The sequence below is a fragment of the Sceloporus undulatus genome, chromosome 3, assembly GCF_019175285.1.
Source record: "Sceloporus undulatus isolate JIND9_A2432 ecotype Alabama chromosome 3, SceUnd_v1.1, whole genome shotgun sequence".
NCBI lineage: Eukaryota > Metazoa > Chordata > Lepidosauria > Squamata > Phrynosomatidae > Sceloporus > Sceloporus undulatus.
Genome location: NC_056524.1, coordinates 273,472,801 through 273,484,034, shown reverse-complemented (window position 1 = coordinate 273,484,034; position 11,234 = coordinate 273,472,801).

Sequence of the window (11,234 nt, the reverse complement as noted above, 5' to 3'; positions counted from 1 at the left end):
AAAGGGGCCCTATAGATAGTCCCTAAGGGGTGGCAGGACGCTGCCCCATTCCTAGCTGGATTGGGGCCATGGCAATCGCATGCCACAGCAATTGCGAACTGTGGCCCCAATATGGCCTTCCTGTGGCGCAAAAAGAAGATACAAACAGTGGCTCCTTTTTGAGCCATAGAAAGAGTGCCATAGCTGCTGGCGCTGTGGCTTTTCAACACACCTTTGGTGCAATGCATGTACACCGTGATGCCTCCTGCTGTGAGGTGGGCATGGTGTGTCATACCAGCATGGGGGCAAAATCGGGGCATGCATTGTATGGTCACCATGCCCCCACCCTGTGTCAATGCTGATGCTTATCACTGGTCTGTACAGCCTCCAATACTGCAAAAAAGAACAATACAATTCCCTTTCTCCATTTGCACATTTTCACCACATTTCTCCACTTGCAGCCAGGAATCATAGTATCATAGAATCGTAGAGTTGGAAGAGACCCCAAGGGCCATCTAATCCAACTTCCTGCCATGCAAGAACTCAAAATCAAAGCATTCCTGACAGAAGGCCATGCAGCCTCTGTTTAAAAATCTCCAAAGAAGGAGACTCCACCACTGTGCATCATCATTACCTTATCAAGGGCAGATAATCATATGATGAAGATTGGGCAACTAGGTGTTCCTCGCTTCTTCCAGCATGGAGAACCAGTTTGAAGGGTCTGGCCCAGAGCCCAATAAGCTTGCTCTTTTGGGAGTCTTGCTGACACATCAAACTGTGGTTCAGGGGTGAGAGTGGATTATTTTGTTAGTAAACTGTTGGCATCAGAGGAGGAGAGCACAGTTAGTGGATGTCGCTGTACATGGAATCCAAAGCAGAACACGTGTGGGAAAGAGAAGCATTCACCATTCCTATTTTAAGGACAGATGATAAGTATCTAGACCATGTGGAACTCACCTCTGCAGGGGTGGAAGATGGAAGTTTGGATGGAGATTCATGGACAATAATCTGAATTTATCTCCATTGGATTTGGGGTAGGCTTTCAGATGCTGAGACTGCCTTCGTTGCCCCAGATTCCTCCATGTTGAAACCTTTCTGAGGCCACTTTTTGGACTTCTTTCAGAAAAAATGCTGCAGACCTTTAGCAGCATTTTTATAATTCTTCATGAACCAGTATCCTTCACAAGGACCTATTCATACATAGAAACAAAATAGGAAGAAAGAGAAAATTGGTAGTAGGCTATACATATTCCAAAAATCAATCTCGAAACCCAAGAACTGGAAAAAGGTAGGTACGATGGCAGTGTTTAAAGATGGGGTTGGTCCAGGGGGGAGGTGGCCTTTGTCCGTTCATGTTCAAGAGTTGGAAAGTATTACCGATGATATAGTTAATATGGGGGCTATACAGACATCAATACCAGGAAAGATTCTGGAGCAGATCATTAAACAGAGAGTCTAGAAGGAAATGCCATAATCACAGAAAGTCAACATCAATTTCTCAGAAAAAATTACCAGCCTGGAAGATGAAGGATATAGCATATCTCAATTTCAGTAAGGCCTTTGACAGGGTTTCCCATGACATTCTTGCAAACAAGCTTGTAAAATGTGGACTAGACAAGGCAACTGTTACATGGATTTGTAATTGGTTGACCGGCCGAACCCAAAGGGTGCTCAACAATGGCTCCTTTTCATCCTGGAGAGAAGTGACCAGTGGGGTGTCCAGTGGGGTTCTGGGGCTATTCAACATCTTTATCAATGACTTGGATGACAGAATTGGGGAGATATTCATCAAATTTGCAGATGACACCAAATTAGGAGGAGTAGCTAATACTCCAGAGGACAGGATCAATATTCAAAATGACCTGAATAGACTAAAAAGCTGGGCCAAAGCTAACAAAATGAAATTCAACACAGAGAAATGTAAAGTACGTGCTTATGGCAGAAAAATGAAATGCATAGATATAGAATGGGGGACACCTGGCTTAACAAGACTACGTGTGAAAGGGATCTAGGAGCCCTAGTAGACCATGGCATCAGGGTGGAGTGGGGGCATGGCGACCTCATGGCATATGCCCCGACTCTACTCCAAGTCGTCAGGAAACTGCAAGGCCAGGCAGATGGCGAGTGGATCCACAGTGTTTCTTCAGCACAGTGTTTAGAATGCTGCGCTGAAGATACAGTGAAAAGGAGTGGCGTTTTGTTGTTCCTTTTAGCACTGGCTAAGTGTCAGATGGGGCTGTGATGTGCGGTTGTCACAGCCCTAATGTGGCAAGGAAAGGGGCAGCAGGACACTGCCCAAAAGGGGCGGTCTGGCTAGCCCCTAAGACAGTTATATCTTTAAATAGTAGACCACAGTTTGAACACAAGTCAACAGTTTGATGCAGCTAAAAAATCCAATGCTATTCTAGGCTGCATCAATAAAGGCATAGTGTCTAGATCAAGGAAAGTAAATAGTGCCACTGTGTCCTGCTTTGGTCAAGCCCCACCTGGAATACTGCGTCCAGTTCTGGGCACCACAATTCAAAAAGGATATTGAGAAACTGGAGCCATGTGTCCAAAGGAGGGCCACCAAAATGGTGAAGGGCCTGGAAATCATGAAGCCCCATGAAGAAAGACTTAGGGAGCTGGGTATGTTTAGCCTGGAGAAGAGATGCTTTGGAAAGAATTGTTTTAATTTCACAAAAGTGAGAAGAGGATGGAAACACTGTTATAACAAATAAGTGATCAGTAAGTACTTAAGCGTCAAGAACTACCCTTTCCATCCTCACAGTTCAGTGAACCAAGCTTGTTTCAGACAGAAATAACTTTATTCCAGCAACTATAGGTGTGAGCAGGAAGACGTTTGCAGACAGAACCGTCATTGTCCACAAACATTGGTATTTTGCAGGGGTTACTTTCATTTGTTCACATATTAAAACATACCTGCCCTTCCAACCATATTTGTCCAGTCCTCTCATGTGCTTTCAATTTTACTTTTGCTTTCCATTTCCCATGAGAAAAAATCCTGATGAGAGAAAACTTCCCGCAGACATCTGCACAATCTTCCCTTTGAACCACTACTAAGTGTAACAAGCACGATGCCTCCCATTGTTCCAGAACAACAAAAGTTATACACTCTAAGGCTTTCTCCAGATGGGCCATTTTGTATGTACTCCGTATGTATTAGGGTTGTCTGGGGGCGTCTCTTTTAGACACCTACAACCATACTACGTACAGAGTATGTACAAAATGGCGGCACCCTGTTCACATGGGCATCGCCATTTTGACATAATGGATGCCTAGCATCCACACGTCACGGCGCTCAGGTGATGTTGCGAGTGCGCCAATGACACACTGCGGTGTCACTGGTGCGCCGCAAAAAGAAGCCGCTTTTTGTGGCTTCTTTTTGTTGCCGCTGCCAAGCTGCATGGTATATCCACTGCAGCTTGCTGGCGTAACAAACTGCACCGCCGCCAGACCGTCCTTTAAGGATGGTCTATAGCGTGCCTAACTCTCCTACAATGCTATATTAACCAATATAACAAATTGCTGTGGAGGGGAGCCGCCAAATGAGGCAAGGATCCAGAAATGGAGGAAAGGCCACAACTTTATTGAACAAACAGCAACAAAAGTAGGGCTGGCCCAAAGCGTGAGGTCTGGATCTGGAACATCAATCAAGACCCCGGCCAGGCTATGAGATGACATAGGGGCTATGTAAAACTCCATCTCTCAGACATGCAACCAGCCAATCGCATGTTCTCCTAGTAGCCACCAGGAGGCGCTGTCACGATGTGGCCCTGCAATGGCCACAGCGCATGCCCTCAGTGCTCCCATGTCCCAAAGGACTCCCGATCCAGTGCTACGCAGCCCTGGAAACCATGCCCACCAGTTCTGTGACCTATGCTACCGCTCCTAATAGTTGTGACAAGGTACATCCTAAACCCAGGGAGGGAGGGTGGGATAGCTGAGCAAAATGGTGCTGAGAACGGATGCCACATGGCCTTAAATTGGCCCCAAAACATGGGAGGGGCCAAGGGAGGGAACCCTTCTCCAGGCCCAGTCACCCAATTGGCTCCCTGGAGGACTAGGGCAGCCAATGGTAAGGGACCAACTGCCTCCTGTGCATACTGGGAAATGGAGTTCCAGCGGGAGGCAGACGTCCCTCCTCAACCCCCTCAGCTGGTCCATGAATCATGGGCTGGTCTGCCCCTGCAAAGCATGCTGGGGCGCAACTGGGCCTGTGGTGGAGCAGATGGTGGCACCGGCCCCAGCAGCAACACAGCCGGCCTGGTTAGTTGGGCGGCTGCATTTAACACAATACATTTACACACATATTGACAGATTTGATTAGATCCTGACATCTTGCCTCCCATGATAAATCCCCCTCCATCAAATTAGGATTATCAAGATAAAACAACAGGAAACTTTGAAACTAAACTTGGAGCATTTATATGTTTAGCATGCACCCGTTCGCATTCAGCTTTTGAAAAATGTTTCCCTTGTATGAAATACTAAAGTTTATTTTTATACAACCTGGAATCTAATATCTTTGACACTTCAAAACTTCATACAGTATTAGACAAGCTTTACTAAAAGTATGGAAAAAACACAAAGACAGGATAGTTTTTGGTCTAGCTAAATGGGCTTCCCCTTTAGAAGCGATTTACAGAAGTGAAATGTACAGAGAGGGAGATTGGGTCACCTATGATGATTTATTAGAAATCAAGAAAGGAAAAGTAGAAATTAAATCCCAGAAGGAATTAGAAACAAAAGGTATTTTTCTAAATTGGTTTGAATTTCATCAAGTATTCTCTAAAGCTCAACACGATCTCAAGAGATGGGAGCACAAAATCACACTTTCAGAAACTGAAACAAGATTCTAAGCTCTATGGGAGACCAGAAGGGATTAATGAGTCAACTTATAATACATTGCAAAGATGGGGCAGAGAAGAAGAGACTGTTGTCAAGGGCCTTCTGATTAAATGGGCAAAAGATTGTGGACATAATATACATTTGGATCATTGGGGAACAAAATTTGAAATTCACAGCAGCCCAAAACTTAAAAGAAAACTGGTGCAAAATGTTCTATCGATGGCATCTAACACCTGCAAAATTAGCTAACATTTCTAAAAAGACCAACACGATCTGCTGGAAGTTTGGTCAAGCCATAGGCTCTTGTTTTCCTTGCTGGCGGTCGTGTGAGAGAGCCAAGGAATTCTGGGAAAATATGAGTGGGGAAATCAATACAATTCTAGACATCAAATGGAAAGTAATTGGGTATGATTGAAGAACATGTAGATAAGAAACATGGTAAAATTCTAATGCATATGATTTCTATTGCTAGGATATTATATGCGAAAAATGGAGAATTAAGGAGATGCCCAGTTCAGAGGTCTTCATACTTATATGAGACCATCCAGATGGATAAACTTTCCTGTTGGCTAAAAGAAGACTCTTGGGAATCTGTATCTAGAGAATGGAACAATGGGTCTAACTATATTAAGGAAAAATGGGGTGACACACTGTTATAATGTTATAATGTTTTTGAGCAACCAGTAGATATTGTCTCAGTTTGCTAGATGCATCATTTCCCTCCATTACTAAAATGCTACATAGATATAAGTTGCTGGAAATAAGGAATAAGTGAGAAAATATACTCTATTTTGGGTATAATAGCAAGAAAGAAATTGTAGTTCTGACCTGGCTGGTTGAGGCAGTGCTATGGTCCTTCCTTTCTTTTTTTACCTCTCTTTTGATAAAGACAATCTAGATTCTGGGAAATTTTACTTTACATCTTGAATCAACTGATAGAGAAATACCAGATAACGAAAATAGAGAAGTCTCTAAGGTAGAAGAGAAAGGATCTTCTCGTAACTCAAAGGTGGTGGAAGTCATTTTTTTTTAATGTGTTAGTCTGGTTGGTTATAGAGCTAAGGGCAATAAGGATGTTGAGAATGTTAAGGTAAGAGGGGAATGATATGAAAGGATATGATATTGGCTGGGATAAAGGGAGGGAGGGGATTCTGCGAGATTGACATGGAAGACTATTATGCTCTATGTTCTGTCTGTCATATGTCATTTTTCTTTTAAATCAATAAAAATTTAATAAATAAATAAATAAATAAATAACCTCTGAAGGTACCGGTTCTTAGCAATGTCAGCCTTGTTCTCTGCAGATTTGAGCAGACGGAAGTGAAACACAGGGGCAATTGCTTGTAAGCCTTGGATAAATCAAGCTCTGCAGCCACAACATTAACACATTTTGGAACTAGCTTTTTAGTGGGCTGTTGTGTTTTCAAAAGCTTCATTGACATATATACCTTTTGTCTCACCTGTATGTCCCAATTTAGCTAATGTTTCTTGTAGGCAATTTTTTTGCCTCATCCAAAGCAGCAATGATTTGAGGCCACGCAGTTTGGATGTTTTGCACCCAATCTGTCAGAGACACCAGGTCAGTCTGTTGGACCTCTTGTGTCGGCAGAGTCCTCAGTTCATGGCCAGTGCTTTCATGTGCCGTGCTTTTATAAGTGATTCTGGTGTAGGAGAATTTCTGGTGCAGGTTTCCTGCTGGAAATTTGTGTAACCCCTTAAATATTGCTCCAAGACAGGTATTGCTCCAATGCAGATACTGAAGCAATACTTAAGGTGTTACACAAATCCTTAGACCCAGAGCTCAGATTCTCCAATTGCCCATCCAGTTGCGAATGATGGCTCATACTCGGGGCTTGTTCTGTCTCTAACAATTTCAGGAATAGTTTTTTGTGGGTTTTTCGGGCTCTGTGGCCATGTTTTAGAAGAGTTTCTTTCTGACATATCATCAGCATCTGTGGCTGGCATCTTCAGAGAATGCTTGCCTGGAAAAGCACCAATGAGCATGAATCAAGCAGGCATTAATCCTCCTTTGCATATCCTCCCACCCAGAGGCCTGCCATTAGCAACAAAAAAGTACATGCAAATCACTCCTCCTTTCCCAGGGTGACACAGTATGTATACACACACACACACACACACACACCACTCCTTTCCAGTAGCATTCTCTAAAGATGCCAGCCACAGATGCTGGTGAAACGTCAGGAATAAACTCTTCTAGAACATGGCCACATAGCCCAAAAAACCCACAAAAAACTATGGATGCCGGCCATGAAAGCCTTCGACTCCACAGGTTCAAGAATGTTTTCCAAAACTGAGAAGTGAACTGCATTCCTAGATCTGAAATGATCTTGGTCAGCATTCCTTTTAACCTGTAAATTTGAGCTATAAACAAAGTTGCCAATTGTTGGGTGGTTGGCAATGACTTTGTTGCTGCTGCTGCTGCTGCTGTTGTGTTCCTTCAAGCCATTTCTGACTAATGGTGACCCTAAAGTGATCCTATCATGGGCTTACATGCCACAAACTGAGCTTGTTTGGGAAACAGATCATCAGTAACCACCCAGAGTGTGTTTTTGCTTTGGCTTTCTGGGAGGTCTGGGATAAAATCCATGGCAATATGGGACCAGGGTGCGGTGGTTCTGGGGAGTGGTTGCAACAAGCCTCTTGATTTGATTTGCCTCCCATTCTTTTTGCCATGACACAAGTAGGACATCCCTTTACATAGTCCTCCAAACCCTGTCTCACCCCTTACCCACCAGCAGCATTTATGCAAAAGGTGTCACATTTTTGCAAAGCCAAAGTGTCTAGCTAATGTGAAATTGCGGCACAATTGTAATATCATGGTTCTTAGTTTGAGTGACACATAAATCTCTCACACCACACTTCACCTTTAAGTTCCAGCTTGTTTTTATGTCCACATTGCCAGGGTTCTCTGTGCCCACTTCCAGTAAACTCTGTTGTAAAGGATCGATTACAGAAGATTCCTGTGAGCCTCTTTGGGTTTGACTCCTGGTGGTTACACTTTATGGTGTCTATGGGTGACTCCCATTTGCTTCCATGTTGCGGCAACCTAGATAAAATGTCAGCCAAGACATTTTGTTTTCCAGGCAGCCATTTAAGTTTGAAGTTAAACTGATAAAGGAACTTAGCCCACCACACCTGTTTTGGTTTTCCTCTCCTGGGGGATGGCAATACCTCTAAATCAAGATGGTTAGTCCACACTTCAAAGCAATGTGGCACCCTCTCTAGGAATTGTCTCCAGGACTGCAAAGCCCATTGCACAGCAAAAGCTTTCCATTCCCAGCCCAGCCCAACTTTGCTCCCACCATTTTTCTTGGGAAGGTAGGCACAGTGTTGAAGTAGACCTTCTGGGTCTCTCTGCAACAAGACTGCTTCCAGAGCAGCATCACTAGTGTCCACATGCACAACATGCACAACAAATGAGGGAAGTCAAGGTGCTTCAAAGTGAGTTTGGAACTAAACAAGGGACCTTACCACACAGGGATTTTTTGAGCGCAGAAGTAGGGTCAGTTTGCATTGGCCGATGCGTATTCGCGTTATATCGCATTGGAGTTCCACACCTGTGAGCTCAGAATACGTATTGACCAATGCGATATAACGTGAATATGCTTTGGCCAATGCGTATTCACGGCGGGGTTCCGAACTGAAGGCAGCCGGCTCCTCCATTTTGCGAGTACGCAAAATTAGTGGATTCACGGGATCCGTATTGATGGCCAGTGCGAAACCTCTGCTGCTTTGGCTGGTGTGTACATCCAATCCGCTGGTTCTCCTGAAGACCACCGGTTACAAATCTCCCATGATGCTGCACTGGAATTTCCCCCTTCTCCTTCCGTTGGCTCTTTCCCCTTTCAGGACAACCGCCGGGGCTGGGGAGCCATTTTTCCACTGACCGACGAGATAAAGCAGAAACCTTTTGTGTCGGGGGGGGGGGGGGGTATGGAATATGTTGTTTTTGTATATGTGTGTGTGTGTGTGTGTGTATACACACACACATATAAACACTCAGGCAGACATATGTGTGTGTACACATATAAATACTTTATATAATATAAATACATTCTGTCTCCCATGCTATTTAACATTTACATGAAACCGCTGGGAGAGATCATCCGGAGACATGGGGCGCGGGGTTATCAGTACGCTGATGACACCCAAATCATTTTCTCTATGTCTCCGACTGATGCAGTGACTGAGGATGGCGTCTCTCCTCTCGTGGCCTGTCTAGAGTCAGTAATGGGCTGGATGAGGGAAAACCGACTCAAGCTGAATCCAGAGAAAACGGAGGTACTTGTGATAGGTTCCCCTGGTCCAGGAATAGCGGTAGTTCCACCTGTCCTGAACGGGGTCACGCTTCCTGTGAAGGACTCTGTGCGCAGTCTGGGGGTGCTTCTTGACTCGTCGCTTCACCTGACTCCTCAGGTGAATGCGACGGTCAAGAACACCTGTTATCAGCTTCGGCTTATTCGCCAGCTGCGCCCATACCTGGCCCAGAGGGACCTTGAAACGGTAGTACACGCTCTGGTAACCTCGAGATTGGATTTCTGCAACGCACTCTACATGGGGCAACCCTTATACCAAACCCGGAAGCTGCAAATGGTACAGAATATGGCAGCCAGGCTGGTCACTGGAACTTCCAGGGCCAGCCATATTACACCGGTGCTTAAAGATCTGCACTGGCTGCCTATTCGCTTCCGGGCACAATTTAAGGTGTTGGTGATGACCTATAAAGCCCTTAATGGCTTGGGCCCAGGATACCTGAAGGACCGCCTCTCCCCGTACATTCTGCCCCGCACCCTCAGAACATCTGGGCAGCAACTACTTAGGGTTCCAGGGGCTAGGCTTACCTCCACCACGAGGAAGACATTTTCCATCGCCGCCCCGGCCCTTTGGAACACACTGCCCACAGAGCTCCGCTCGGCCACCTCCCTGGCCCAATTTAGAAGGGATTTAAAAACCTTCCTATTCCACGCTGCATTCCCCGATTAAAGTCCTAATAGGCCTCCCTTCCTCTTCATGGGCAAGAAGACTGGCTAACAGGGTTTTTATTCTGTTTTTTATTATATTTATGTTTAATTTTTGATGTAGATTTTGTGTATTGTACTGTTTTTATCGTGTTGTTAACCGCCCTGATCTTTGGAAGGGCGGTATAAAAATAAAATTTTAATTAATTATTTAATTAAATACGGCATCACACTTTTGGCTGTGGCAAGTGTGTTTTTGTATATATGTGTGTGTGTTTGTGTGTGTGTGTATATATATATATATATATATGTATATGTATATGTGTGTGTGTGTGTATATATATATATATATATTAACACTCATACAGACAAATGTGTGTGTACACATAAAAAGGCATCACACTTTTATATATAAGTATGTATGTATGTATTTATGTGTGTGCATACACACACACACACACATACAGATGGTGCATACCCCTTTCGTAAGTGGCTAAAGGCAGCAATTCTCACGATATTATGCGCTAAACAGTGACCTCATTCTTCACCCCTTAAGTTAAAAATGTTGCACCCTTTTCAGAGCCCCACAGAGCATGCGCAAGGCTGCTGCTGCGCATCAGCCAATACACATTGTATTGGGCTGGTGTGGTTATCCAATCTGCACTTGCCTCACTTTGCCTGAATACGCATTGGCCGATTTGCAAAACCTCGATTCGGAAGGCTGCCCAGGTGTGAATGAACGATGCGATATGACGCGAATAAGAATCGGCAAAGTGTATTCAGAGAGCGCGGGTGTGAATGAACAATGTGTTATAACGCGAATAAGCATCGGCCAATGCGAACTGACCCTACTTCTGTGCCCTGTGTGGTAAGGTCCAAAGGTTTTAATAGTTGGAACACCTCTTGGCACTCCATCATCCAAAGGATTTTTATTCCGGATTTGGGTTATTTTCTTTCCACCCCCTTTGTTTCCATTGAGTTTTTAACAGGTGCTTAATGGGCAGGGCCTTCAGAGCAAAGCGCAGTATAAATTGCCTATAAAAACTGGCAAAGCCCCCCAAACCTCTCCACTTGTCTCTGACTCTGGTGAGGTTCCCCCTTCAACCCAGCTAGAATGTTCTTTAGGGGCTCATTCCCATCAGCAGGATGGCTCAGTTTCTGATTCAGCTTGGCTCCGTGTCATAAATCGATGCCCAAAGGCCCCTTGTTCCCACTACGACAAGATTTTCCCTTACTCCAGAGTAAGCACGGTGTTTTGGGGTTTTTTTTGGCACAATTATTGTTCCCATTTGTGCCGCTTCATATGTCAATCAGGATGGCAAGAGGAGGAAGGAAGGAAGGAAGGAAGGAAGGAAGGAAGGAAGGAAGGAAGGAAGGGAGGGAGGGAGGGAGGGAGAGAGGGAGGGAGAGAGAGAGAGAGAGAGA